This window comes from Saccopteryx leptura, chromosome 1 (assembly GCF_036850995.1).
Source record: "Saccopteryx leptura isolate mSacLep1 chromosome 1, mSacLep1_pri_phased_curated, whole genome shotgun sequence".
Lineage (NCBI taxonomy): Eukaryota > Metazoa > Chordata > Mammalia > Chiroptera > Emballonuridae > Saccopteryx > Saccopteryx leptura.
The window spans coordinates 374,502,520-374,516,029 of NC_089503.1; positions in this window are offsets into that span (position 1 = coordinate 374,502,520).

Sequence of the window (13,510 nt, forward strand, 5' to 3'; positions counted from 1 at the left end):
TGGAGTCCGTAGTTTTGTGTTCTTTCTTTCTTTCTTTCTTTCTTTCTTTCTTTCTTTCTTTCTTTCTTTCTTTCTTTCTTTCTTTCTTTTTTTTTTTACAGTTCCTGCCTCTTCAAACTCCATTTTTCTTTAACTTACCATCTTTTCTACCTTCTTCAAGCAGCATGAAAATGTTTTTGTGCCAAAAATGGTTTAAGTTAGGGCTTGGGTAGGTATAACGGAGGCAGCAATGACACGCAGGATTTCTGGTCGTTACCACTTCATTCCCTTTGCTCTGCGTCTGCGTCTTTCTCTATTTCCTGTGCCTGTCAGTAGGATCCCAGGAAGAATCCTTCCCTTTCCGACACAGGTGGCCTAAGAGCCCCCAAATAAAATTATAATGGTATTCAGTGCCTAGATTGCATGGCACTGAGCCAAATGCTATTGGGACACAAAGGAGTAACACCGTCTACATTCCATTTCCTGTTCTAAAAAAACTCTTTCAATGCATAGAAAAGAAAGACAGAGGCCACCAATAAGGCCAGACAGGTCAAGGGACACAAGAGTTCAGTGGAATAAGGGCCATCCAAGGGCTGGAGAATTCTAGGAAGGCTCCATGGAGGGGAACTGTTGGGCAAATGAGTTTGTAATATTTGTGTTTTTTTTTAGTTTGCTCATTTTTATTGTTAAAAAATGGCCCTGGGCAGCCACTTGTGTGCTTGCCCTCAGAGCAGGTCAGTTGATTGCAAATTGCAGATTGCATTCCTGCTTGGGAGGGGCCATTGTTTTGCTAATATTTGCTGGAGGAGGGGTCTTTTGAAAGACCAGATAGATTTTGCAGAGAAGAAAAAGAGCGCAGAGCACTGAGGAAGCAGCGGTACAGACTGGGAGCAGTGCTGAGGGCTTTGGGAGCCCTACTGAGGCTGGTGAGGGCTTTTGATTCCAGGTGGAACCAGAGAAGATTCTCCTAGTTGTATAACCAGAAAATGCATTGGGAGCTCTGAATGAGAGGAAAGTATTTTTCCTGTGTGTTTGCTCGTTGGCCGGTGCGAGATTTTAATAAAGAAATGGCCTATCATTTTTTGGCTCCACTGTTTCTGTACCTTCTGCTTGAATTCAATTAGAACCTGCGTGGTCACAGTGGTGGTGGCCTCTGGCCTTACAGGGACCCAGGAAAGCAGAGAGAGTGAGAAGGGCTCTTCAGATAGAAGGAGCAGGAAGCTGTAAAGGCAGCTCCGGCCACTTGCCGCTGTCCTCTGGGTCAGCTCCACATGGGGAGGCTGGTGGACTTCCATAAGAAAACTTTCTGAACAGGCATCACTTGCATTCCAAATTGACTAATTTGCCCACTTGGTTGGCCTCTCTTGCTAATGATGCAAATTTTGTGAGTTTGAGCTGTCTTCTTAAATGTTATTTCTCCTTAGCCTTTGGGTTCAGTTCGGGGACACAAACACTTTGGGATTTTGACTAAAATCAGGGACTCACTCCCCAGAAAAATTAATGTAAACATGAAATTATGCTTGTGAGCCCTGGCCAGTGGCTCAATGGATAAAGTGTTTGCCTGTCATATGGATGTCCAGGGTTTGACTCCTGGTCAGGGCACACAGGAGAAGTGACCATCTGCTTCTCTTCTCCCCAAGTGCTCCCACCCACTTCTCTCCCTCTTCTTCCACAGCCAGTGGCTTGATTGGTTCCAGTGTGGCCCCAGGTGCTGAGGATAACTCGGTTGGTCTGAGCGCATCTGCCTCAGGTACTAAAAATAGCTTGGTACTCGAGCATTGGCCCTAGATGGGGTTGCTGGGTGGATCTCAATTGAGGCACATGTGGAAAGTCTGTCTCACTATCTCCCCTCCTCTCACCTAAAAAAATAAAATAAAAAGGGAAAGAAAAAAATAGAGAAAGGAAGAAATAAAAGAAAGAAAAAAATTATGCTTGTCATTTCAGGTGCTCCCTGAAGCCTCTTCTGAAAGCCCAGGTTAAAAATGCCTGGACTAAACCACCACTGGGGCAGAGATGGATTTTTATTCATCTTGCCAGTTCAGTGCCCAGCACATGGTAGTTGGTCAATAAAGCTGAATGAATAAAAATGAATTCTGTGTCTCCTTCACTTGTTGGCCTTGAAGACTTCCATCAGTGTGCTCTTTGGGCCACAGATTGAAGTTCCCTGTTGATCCTGGTACCCGTGTAAAAGGGCCTCATCGGACCTATGTACTGCCGTTTCTGCTCCTATCCTGGTATCCAAAAACTTGTTCTTTCCTTCTTTTAATAAAAAATTTTAATGTAAAAGGTATACACACAAATCTAATTTTGTTTTGTCTTTTTTTATATTCCTACATGACATCTGCAAATTGCTTGCTTGTTAAAACAAAAGACAACATTATGAAACATAAATCCCATAACTCAGTGGTTTCTCTACATGCGCACCCTATGTTCCCTGCAGCATAATTCACAGTGGCCCAGACATGAAATTTTGGACAAAGAAGATGTGGTACATATATTCAATGGAATACCACTCAGCTATAAGATGAAATACTATTATTTGTGACAACAGGAATGGATCTTAAGAATATCATGCTTAACAAAACACCATATTTACCCATGTATAAGACGCACATTTTTCCGAAAAATTTGGGGTCTAAAAACTGGGTGTGTCTTATACAGTGGTTGTAGGTTTTTTTTTTTTAAACCTTTTTTTTTTTTCAGTGGTTGTAGTTTTTTAACTTGCATTTCTCACTTTTTTGCACTTGTTTTTGCACTCATTGTTGAAGACAGTGATTTGTCATCAGACACAGATGAGGACAAGCTAATGGATGGGAATTTTGACAGTGATGAGGAGTTGTATGAATTTTATAATGAATAAAACTTGAGTTCAGTAACTTTATGTAATACTTTTTTTTTTTCAAATTTCGAGCCCCCAAATTAAGGTGTGTCTTATACATGAGAGCGTCTTATACATGGGGAAATATGGTAAGTCAGACAGGAAAAGTCAAGAACCATACAATTTTACTTGTATATGGATATAAAACCAAAAGCAACAAATGAACAATCAAGATAAACAAACACTCACAAACACAGACAATAGTATGGTGGTTACCAGAGGGAAAGGGGAGGAGGAGGGGTGGTGGCAGAAGGGGTCAAGTATACAGCGACGGGAGACTAGACGTTGGGTGGTGAACACAATGCAGTATACAGATGATGAACTGAGGAACCGTACACTTGGAACTCACATAATTTTATTAACCAATGTCGCCCCAATACATCTAGTAAAAAAATTTAAAAATACAACGTAATTAAATCTGGGGTAACTCTGGCCATTCCAAAAGTAATTTAAATTTCTAGACTATTGGAATTTTTTTTAAACTCATCTTCTCATTGGACGCTCACCTTGCATCTTGTCTCCTGAGGGCTGGGCTCTGTCTAACATCTAACACGCAGTCAATTGGTTAAAGAAATCCATGGCAACACATTAAAGGAAGAGATACGGACTAGGCTCTCCTTCTGGCCTCTGTTCCAGGTAAACCTCAGGCATCTGCGTGGTTGCTTTCTAGGCACAGCACCTCAATCTTATTTTCTCACCATGAGGTAACTGCAGTAAGGGGACGTGAAGCCTAGTGGAATGGAGTGTGTGTTCTGGGAAGGTCGGAAAAGAAGATGTTTTGTGGCAGGGGAAGCTGGCGGCGCCCTTCAGGTCACACTCTGTGCTAAGAAACGTTATTTCAAATTAGGAAATAACACAAAAAAATTACTGAACATTCTTTTGGAGTCATCCTAGAGCAGGGGTCCCCAAACCTTTTACACAGGGGGCCAGTTCACTGTCCCTCAGACCGTTGGAGGGCCGGACTATAAAAAAAAACTATGAACAAATCCCTATGCACACTGCACATATCTTATTTTAAAGTAAAAAAAAACAAAACGAGAACAAATACAATATTTAAAATAAAGAACAAGTAAATTTAAATCAACAAAGTGACAAGTATTTCAATGGGAACTATGGGCCTGCTTTTGGCTAATGAGATGGTCAATGTCCGGTTCCATATTTGTCACTGCTAGCTGTAACAAGTGATATGATGCGCTTCTGGAGCCGTGACGCGTGCATCCCGTATCACCGGAAGTAGTACTGTACTCCTGTGCTCCTCTCACTGACCACCAATGAAAGAGGTGCCCCTTCTGGAAGTGCGATGGGGGGCTGGATAAATGGCCTCAGGGGGCCGCATGTGGCCCGTGGGCCGTAGTTTGGGGACCCCTGTCCTAGAGCATCATCTAGTAAGCCTTCCGAAGAGTAATCCAATTCTATTGTGGGAAAATAGCTTTCTCGACTTCTTACTTAATATTGATTAAGACTCTGTCAAGTTAGATGTTAATTTTTAAGAGATAAATGTATGTAATCTTTTTTTTTTTTTTTTTTTTTTTTGTATTTTTCTGAAGCTGGAAACGGGGAGAGACAGTCAGACAGACTCCCGCATGCGCCCGACCGGGATCCGCCCGGCACGCCCACCAGGGGCGACGCTCTGCCCACCAGGGGGCGATGCTCTGCCCCTCCCGGGCGTTGCTCTGCCGTGACCAGAGCCACTCTAGCGCCTGGGGCAGAGGCCAAGGAGCCATCCCCAGCGCCCGGGCCATCTTTGCTCCAATGGAGCCTTGGCTGCAGGAGGGGAAGAGAGAGACAGAGAGGAAGGAGGGGGGGGGTGGAGAAGCAAATGGGCGCTTCTCCTGTGTGCCCTGGCCGGGAATCGAACCCGGGACTTCTGCACGCCAGGCTGACGCTCTACCACTGAGCCAACCGGCCAGGGCTTGTATGTAATCTTTTATGTGACAGAGATACAAGTAATGTCTGTCTAACAGAAAGCATAACTTCAAAGCTTATGGTTGCATGGTCATGTAGGACGTTAGCAAATTTTGTGTTTCAAGTTTCTAGCTTCAGCAGTATTTCTTCCATTGACACTGTATATTCAGTCTCTTTTATTCTCTTTTAAACTACACTGTGTCCGTAAAGTCATGGTGCACTTTTGACCGGTCATAGGAAAGCAACAAAAGATGATAGAAATGTGAAATCTGCACCAAGTAGGATGATGTGGCAGCATGTGTGCATGCGCAGATGATGACATAACACTGTGTATACAGCGGAGCAGCCCACAGCCATGCCAGTCAAGATGTGGACGGTACAGAGGAAAGTTCAGTGTGTTCTGTGGCTCGCTAAATTCAAATCCGTGACCAAAGTGCCAAAGTGCAACGTTAATGAAGCGCCACCACATAGGAATAACATTACTCGGTGGGATAAGCAGTTGAAGGAAACCGGCAGTTTGGTGGAGAAACCCCGTTCTGGTAGGCCATCAGTCAGTGATGAGTCTGTAGAGGCTATACGGGATAGCTACCTAAGGAGCCCTAAAAAAATCTGTGTATGAGTCCATATCAAACTGCACTGCATAGGTATAAAACTGGGAGAGTTTTCCTTTTATTTGGTGCAGATTTCACATTTCTATCATCTTTTGTTGCTTTGCTGTGACCAGTCAAAAGTGCACCATGACTTTACGGACACACTGTATTTTTAGCATCTTGCAGGATTCTTGATTGATGAGGTCAATAAATCCCTTTTTTTTTTTTTAATTTTAATCAAGTGAGAGGCAGGGAGGTGAAGAGACAAACTCCCACATGCTCCCCAACTGGGATCCACCCAGCAACCCATGTCTGGGACTGATGTTCTGCCAATCTGGGGTCGCTGCTCCATTGCTCAGCAACCAAGCTATTTCAGTGCCTGAGGTGAGGAGCCATCCTCAGTCCTGGAGGCCAACTTGTTCATTCAAGCCTTGGCTCAGGAGGGGAAGAGAGAGAGAGAGAAGGAGAGTAAAGAAGAAGATGGTCACTTCTCCTGTGTGCCCTGACTGGGAATCAAATCCGGGACTTCCACACATGGGACTGATGCTCTACCGCTGAGCCACCAGCAGGGCCAATAAATCTTTGACTCATGCTCTCTCTAGTTGCATGCAATTATGACTTTAATTTTTTAAAAACTATGAGCTACATGTCGGCTGTGAGCAGAAGCCAACGTCAGAGGCATTTTAACACCCGGAGGCCGGAGAGCAGCTGTGCTCAGACTCTAATGCCCGCACAGCATACCTGGGACCTTGTTAAAATGCAGATTCTGAGTCGGTAGTTCCGGAATGGGCACTTCTCACAAGCCTCCGAGCAGAGAATGCCGACTCTGCTGGTCCACGGACAGCACTCAGTGGGTCTGCAGAATGCCGACGGTCATCACAAAAGGCCGCGTGAATCTGAGTTCCCTCCTTGTCCCTTGCTCCCATATAGGCACAGCAGAACCAGCCCAAGAAATAGGCCTGACTACCAAAGAACTGGGCTTGGTGGGGAGTTCCTGGGAACTACTAGGGGGGTTAAGTCCAGAGCGGGGTGGGGGTAGGAGGGAGGAGCAACATAACGGAAGGGAAGTGATTCATGCTGAACTGTGATTGCAAGAGCATTAAATAAAATCAGAGGGAAACCCAATCTCCCCATTGCAAAAAGAAACATACAACTCGGAGTGCTGCTCTCCAAGCAACACAGCTCCACCCTCTCCTGACGGGACCCACCCAGACCCTTCCCCAGGGAGCCTCCACAACTGTCCAGTGCATGCACAGCTCTCAAATGACATGTTTTCTATGGCAGGTCAGCTGTTTGCACCTCCTTTGGGAAGAGGAGAGGTGGGTGTTTTCTGTTTTCAGTGGGCCCATTTCAACACTCCGGTGGCCTGCCTCCGCTCCACTGCCCGCCTCCTCACGTCACAGTGCACGGGGAGCTGATCCTTCACATTTCCTGGACACGCAGATTTCAGACTCCAAGGAACGCACAAATGCTTGATTGACTCCTACCGAAGGGCCTTTGCCAAAAAGAAGAAGCATGTGCTCTCAGGGTGAATGGAGAGCTCCAGTTCTGGTCTCAGAGGACTTCACAGAGATGAGGAGAAAAAAAAAGAAAGAGAGAGAAAGAAGGAGAAGGAAGTGGGGAAGAAAGGCAGACAGGAAGGAAGGAAAGAAGGAAGGAAGAGAAAAAAAGGAGAAAAGGAATTGTTCATAGACATAGAGCTGGATTTATTTAACAAAAGGACTGTCCTTTTTTTCTGAAAGTATTAAATGACTTCGCTGAGATGATGTTGATAGATGACAGGCTTTTATTATGTTTTATATCCTCATTCAGTACAATAAAATGTTGGCAATCTCATCTTACTCCCCCAATTTGGTGGTGGTGGGGGGGATTGTTCTACTCTAGAAAGCCACACACCCAAGAACCACGCACCCTGGGCTCTCAGGTTGCAGGTAAGACAGCCCTGAGTAACGAGTCCACCAGCCATCTAGAAAACCAGCTCTTGACTTCAGGGCAGGCAGTGGGGGAGCAGGTGACTTCATGTTAGATGTGGGAGAGCCCTCCTCTCCTCTCATCACCAGTCTGCTTAGAGGGAAGCAACATTTGACAAAAAAGATAACAGAACATCTTCTCTGGTGGTTTAGTATGAAGTTTAGAGACTGGGAATGAGTTGGAGTTTGCAGACTTGGGAGTGAGTCTTGCTTCTGCCATGTAAAACCTGTATGAACTTCTGCAAGTGGTGTAATCTTTTGGAAGCTAAAAAGACTTTCAAAGTTGCCAAGAGCATAAAATCAGAAACATATATAAAGAGCACGGTAAAATGTAATATAAAAGAGCTGGGAAAATATAATCTATTGTTACAAGACCCCTCCCTCCCGCCCACCGCATTTCTACATGCCAAGGAAACGCTATTGGGTTGAGAACGGAGATTCCGAGCACAGTGTGCTCACTTCTGGCACGGGGACTGTTAAAGGGCCTCAGGAGCAAGCGGTCGGATGGATTTCCAATCTGTATTCAACTCTACTAATCTGACCTCGGTCAAGATATTAATAGCTATGCAGGTAATGCAAATGTGTGCCCTAAGTCCATAACCACTCTTTACAGAAATGAGGTAGAGAAAAGATACCTAAGTGAGTTATGCCTTATCAAATTGTTTTACAGAATAAGCTCATTTAACTCTTAAAAAATTGAGTATTATTGAGTATTATTGTTCCCGGGTGTGAAAAACGGAGGTTCTAGAGATTAATTTACTGTCCACCATCAGAGTAGCAACTTCACACCATCAGAGTGGCAAGGACGGGGTGCTAAGCTAGCTCAGGCTGGCTCAGAAGCTCTGCTCTTTCCCCTTCACTGAGCTATCGCTACACTGAGCCACGCGCGAGATCCTCCAGATAGGATTACCGAGGGCCAGACTGTCCCAAACTTACTACTTATCAAAAGGACAGCATTGGACCCATCCCTCCTAATAGATCCTACTCAATTCATAGGAGAAATAGAAAATCTTTTCAAGTAATTTTCAGGGAAGCAATTACAGAAACAAAAACAAAAACAGAATACTTTGTAATTGTGAGAATTATAATCACTAACTTTCTATAACGAACTAGCTTACCATTAGCTAAGACTTGCTTTTTTATTTGCCATAACCAAAATAAATACAATTGCAATGTCATTTATTTTCCTAGGTGGGGCTGATAAATAGAATTGCTAGTATCTGAAGGGTGAAATAAAATATTTTTATACTATTTATGTTAAACATTAGCTCCTTGGTCTAATATTGGATATTATCCCATCAGTGTACATTAGATGTAATATGTGCATCTGTTACTGATGTTAGACATCTAATTGGGGGAGTGGAAATATAATATAATAAAGAGAATGTATATATGAGGAAAACTGAACTCCAAAATGCTTTAAATTACAACATCATGCCTTCTACTTTATTTAATCAAGCCCTTTCTTATAACTCAGTTAAAATGAGAGGGAAGAGAAGAGAGGGAAAGTAATACTAAAATTTATTCCTAATTTTAACTCTGAAGTATACAATAATCATAGTGATTTGGTGAAATAGTTTGAAGTTTCCAAAGTAAAAAAAAAAAAACACAAAGTTCCATGTTTTCCCTTCTTTCAAGAAGATAAATACAGAAATTTTACCTTAGTCATTCTAATATTTCAACCCAGGAAAATTAAGATATTGGTAATGCTAACACATATGTGGTGGAAATAGATGTGAACCAATGGCGGTGGATCTGAATGACAAGGGTCAGAGCCAGAAGGTTTTCTGGGATTCTCAGAGACTTGCAGACAAATATTCAACTGACTTGAGTATTTCAGTCACATCCAGAGAAGTGACCCAAGGTCATCCCGGGAAGAGAGCTACATGTCTGCTTCTATATGTCAAAACATGTTAGCCCTAAAATGGGAGGAGGAAATAGGAAATAAAATCTATGCACTTAAAAAGTCATGGATTTTGTCCATCAGAAAATTTCATCTCTCTTTCTCCTGCCTCAAGTCACCAAAAGATGGTGAAAGCCAATAATGACTCTGCCTCCCATAACAGCTGTGGTGGACGCCACATTTTCTCAATAGAGGAAAGTTCCAGCTCCAGGGAGATCGACAGGAGCAGGGGCAGCAAACCACCCCTGTTTTCCTAAATAAAGCTATACCGGAAGGTAGCTGTGTTATTTGTTTATGTACTGTCCAGGGCTGCTTTTTCCCTGTAAAGGCAGAGCTGAGTTGACTCCCACAAGGTAAAATAATTACTACCTGGTTCTTTACAGAAAAGGTTTGCCAACCCTTGTACTAGAAAGGGATGAGTACAGAGCACCAGGATTGGCATTTTATCAATTCCAAAGCACTGGTTCCCAATCCTTCTGTAACCCCAGCGTTCCTGGGGGGGAGGATCATATTCCCATCTGTAACACTGTCTTAACTCCTGTGGAGGGGATGCTTCTGCAGCACGTGCATGAGGGAAGGATTGTCCATGAAGCTAGTGAAACTTAGGATCGCTCACTTGCACAAGGCCTTGGAAGAGGCCCTCCTGATGTGTTCACATGCTGATATGTTTTGGGGCAGGTGAAACTATAAGATGTGGAGACAGTTGTCTCGTTCTACTCCAGCTTTCCCTGTTCCAATCTTCTCCACGTCTTGGGTGGTGCTAGAGGGATGTGGGAATTTTGTGGATCCAATTTAACAGAGGTTGAGTTGGGAACCCATCTAACCTGGGTTCAGTGGGGCATAGAGATGGACAGAGAGAAGCTAACTTTTAACCACTTCGCTTCATGGCTAAGTGATCGCCAGTCCTCCCGAGGTAAGAATGACTAGCAGGAATTCTTCTACTGTCTGCCGCAATGACCACTGTGACACACAAGTTCAGACCTCGCTGTCCGAGCGCTACATGAGCATTCCCTATGGCATTTGTCATTCAAAGTTTGTCGGGGAGGGAAAGATTTGAACCGACTGAAGCCAGAAGCTAGCCTATGAGAAAGTCTATTCAGCCTTACAGTTCCCATATGAAAGAAGCTTAATAATTTTCCCAGATATGCCAACAGTCTTAAAATGTTCAGTAGCACTATTAATTACAAGTTGTGATACTAACCCCCCCCCCAAAAAAAAAAACTAAAAACTTTCCTATCAGTTAATAAAAAAAAATTTTTTTTCTATCAACTGCCAGAAAGAAAAGGTCAAATTATCTTGCTATTTCTTTCTGTACCAAGTGATAGTACAACATTTGCACTTTCAAAGAGGCGACCCAAGGGCATACAGCCAAGGGTGTGGAAAAACGAGTATTATCAAGTGTGTCAAACCTTTAATAAAGGTGTCATGTTATGTTCTGGGTTTTGTGCTATTTGTGGTCAGTTTTTTGTTTTGTTTTGTTTTGTTTTGTATTTTTCTGAAGCTGGAAACGGGGAGAGACAGTCAGACTCCCGCATGTGCCCGACCGGGATCCACCCTGCACGCCCACCAGGGGCGACGCTCTGCCCACCAGGGGGGCGATGCTCTGCCCCTCCGGGGCGTTGCTCTGCCGCGACCAGAGCCACTCTAGCGCCTGGGGCAGAGGCCAAGGAGCCATCCCCAGCGCCCGGGGCCATCTTTGCTCCAATGGAGCCCTGGCTGCTGGGGGGGGGGGGGGGGGAGACAGAGAGGAAGGAGGGAGGGAGGGGGATGGAGAAGCAAATGGGCGCTTCTCCTGTGTGCCCTGGCCGGGAATCGAACCCGGGTCCCCCGCACGCCAGGCCGACGCTCTACCGCTGAGCCAACCGGCCAGGGCCTGTGGTCAGTTTTTTAAAATTAGTAATTTCTTGTGTTTTTTTTTCTCATTCTAAAAAAAATTATTGATGCTTTTGCATAAATAAGGTTCTCCAAATCATGTAAACTGTAGGCCCCTGAAATCCAGTTTACTTACACACGTATATAATTTGCATGTTATTGAATAACTCATATGTTATTAAAACACAATTCCAGTGCTGGTTAAATCCTGGCCCCACGATGTAAATGTTGTGCCTCGTACTGAAGTCGGGCTCCTACTTGTAAAACACTTTGGTAAAAATCTATAGGAACCCATGACTGCTCTAAGGGACCCCGCGAGGGGATGGAACACGTCTCACCCCGCGCTAGCGCCCCCTTCGTCTGGAGAGGACGGGAAGGGCAATACTGTTGGAGCTCAGGGGGCCTGAATCTGGATCCTGACCTCACCTTTCCGGCCCTGTGTGTTCTCGGATGTAATATTGAACTTTCCTGAGCCTCGGTTTCTTGATCCATCAAAGGGAGATGGAGTCGCGCCAGCTTCGCAGGGCTGTCACGCAGGTGGGGTGCAGGAGGCAGCGCAGGCCTGGCCCCAGCAGGCCTCCACGCGGCTGGGCTTCCCCTTCGCGTTTCCCTGGGAGCCCCCACGGCTCCCGCGCGCGGAGCGCAGCTGGCACAGACACTCGGAGGAAAGCCTCTGTAATTAATGTCATATTCACTCAATTTCAGGTCTAGACAATATTTTTCTAAAACAATTGCTTCCAAGGGCCAGTAATAAAAACAGAACAATGTCAGTCATCAGAACTCAGAAAGGGGAGGGTAAATACTGCCTGACGGGTCCATTCTAACTTTGATCCGAAATTCCATATTCCTCCGGGAAACCCGTAGTAAATGATTTCCACACTTCGACACGGCTGTCGGCCCTTGCCGTGCACGGTCCTGTGTCCCAGGAACAAAGACAGGAATGCAGGGAGAAGATGGTTTAAAGATTCTCCTTGAAAGGATCCGGAAGCATCACTCCTGGGGCAGCTGATCCTAATTGCCCTCCAGAGATCACACTGTTCTAGATACAGCCTGAGATGGGAACTCTGAGAGCTACGGGCAGCCCCAACTCGAGAGTATTCCCCCGACCAGCGTTCCAAGGGTCTGACGTCCCATCCGACTGTCTGTTCTAGGGCGTGTCGTTCTGGAGCAACAGAGGATGCCGGGGGAGGGACTTGCGGTTTTCCCTGGTGTTGGGACTGTTGTCCGGGGGTCTCCAATCTTCCACGCTCATCCTCTACTCTCATCCCGTCCTCATTCTTCCAATTAGTTAGGAGTGGGGACTGTGGAAGGCGCTGGCCACAGCCCTCCACGTTTCATGACTCTGAGAGGGTGCCATTTTGGTAGAATTTTATGCAAATGGCACCTCCCAGAAATAGGCAAAGCTGTGGTCCAGTGGCTGACAGTTTATATCTCTAGAGAAGTTTCTTTCTATTTCACGGAGAGAGAGACTGAGACTAGACACAGGGAGTAAAGGAGAGGCTGACAGGAGGGGATAGAGGGACGGGGGGGTCCAGCTGGAGACACAGAGCAAGCGAGCTGCAGGCAGAGGCTGAGTGGGCTTTGCTGCTGTCCCGGGGAATCAGCCAAAGGCTCCCTAGGCAATAGAATTCAGCAAAGCCAGAAGCTGTTCCCACAAGCACAGGGCACAGACCACCCAGCACTCAGATTCCTGCACCAGACCCTGATGTTTTGTCGCCTGAAGGAGCTTTCTCAGTCAGCAGGGGCCGTGGGAGACGTCCATGTGTGCCCAGCACCTTAGATTCCCACATCGGCATGAGGAAGAGTCTTTGTGACCCAAAAGGAAAGTCTGCACCCCCTACTTCTCTCCCCCCACCCTACTCCGTAACTCAGTGGTCCCCAACCTTTTTTGGGCCATGGACCAAAATGTGAGAAAATATTTTCACAGACCAGCCTTTAGGGTGGGACAGATAAATGTATCACGTGACCGAGACAAGCGTCAAGAGTGAGTCTTAGACGGATGTAACAGAGGGAATCTGGTCATTTTTTAAAAATAAAACATCGTTCAGACTTAAATATAAATAAAATGGAAATAATGTAAGTTATTTATTCTTTCTCTGCAGACCGGTACCAAATGGCCCACGGACCAGTACCAGTCCGTGGCCCAGGGGTTGGGGACCACTGCTGTAGCTAGTGATATTTAGGATAACGCAACTTTCCCAAAAAAGGAGCAGCTCAACCCGAAGTGGCTTGCCACCTCCTGGGTGGCCCCCAGCAACTCATTTCAAGCTTCCCCTTCAGCCTCCAAAAATAGGTCTTCCTCCTGCAATTTCTCCAGCTCAATAAAAATCCCCTTTTCTCATGAGAATGTTCTCAGCTAAGTACAAAGGGGAATCTGATTTAGCTAAATCTTACTCACCTGTGAGTGACTAAC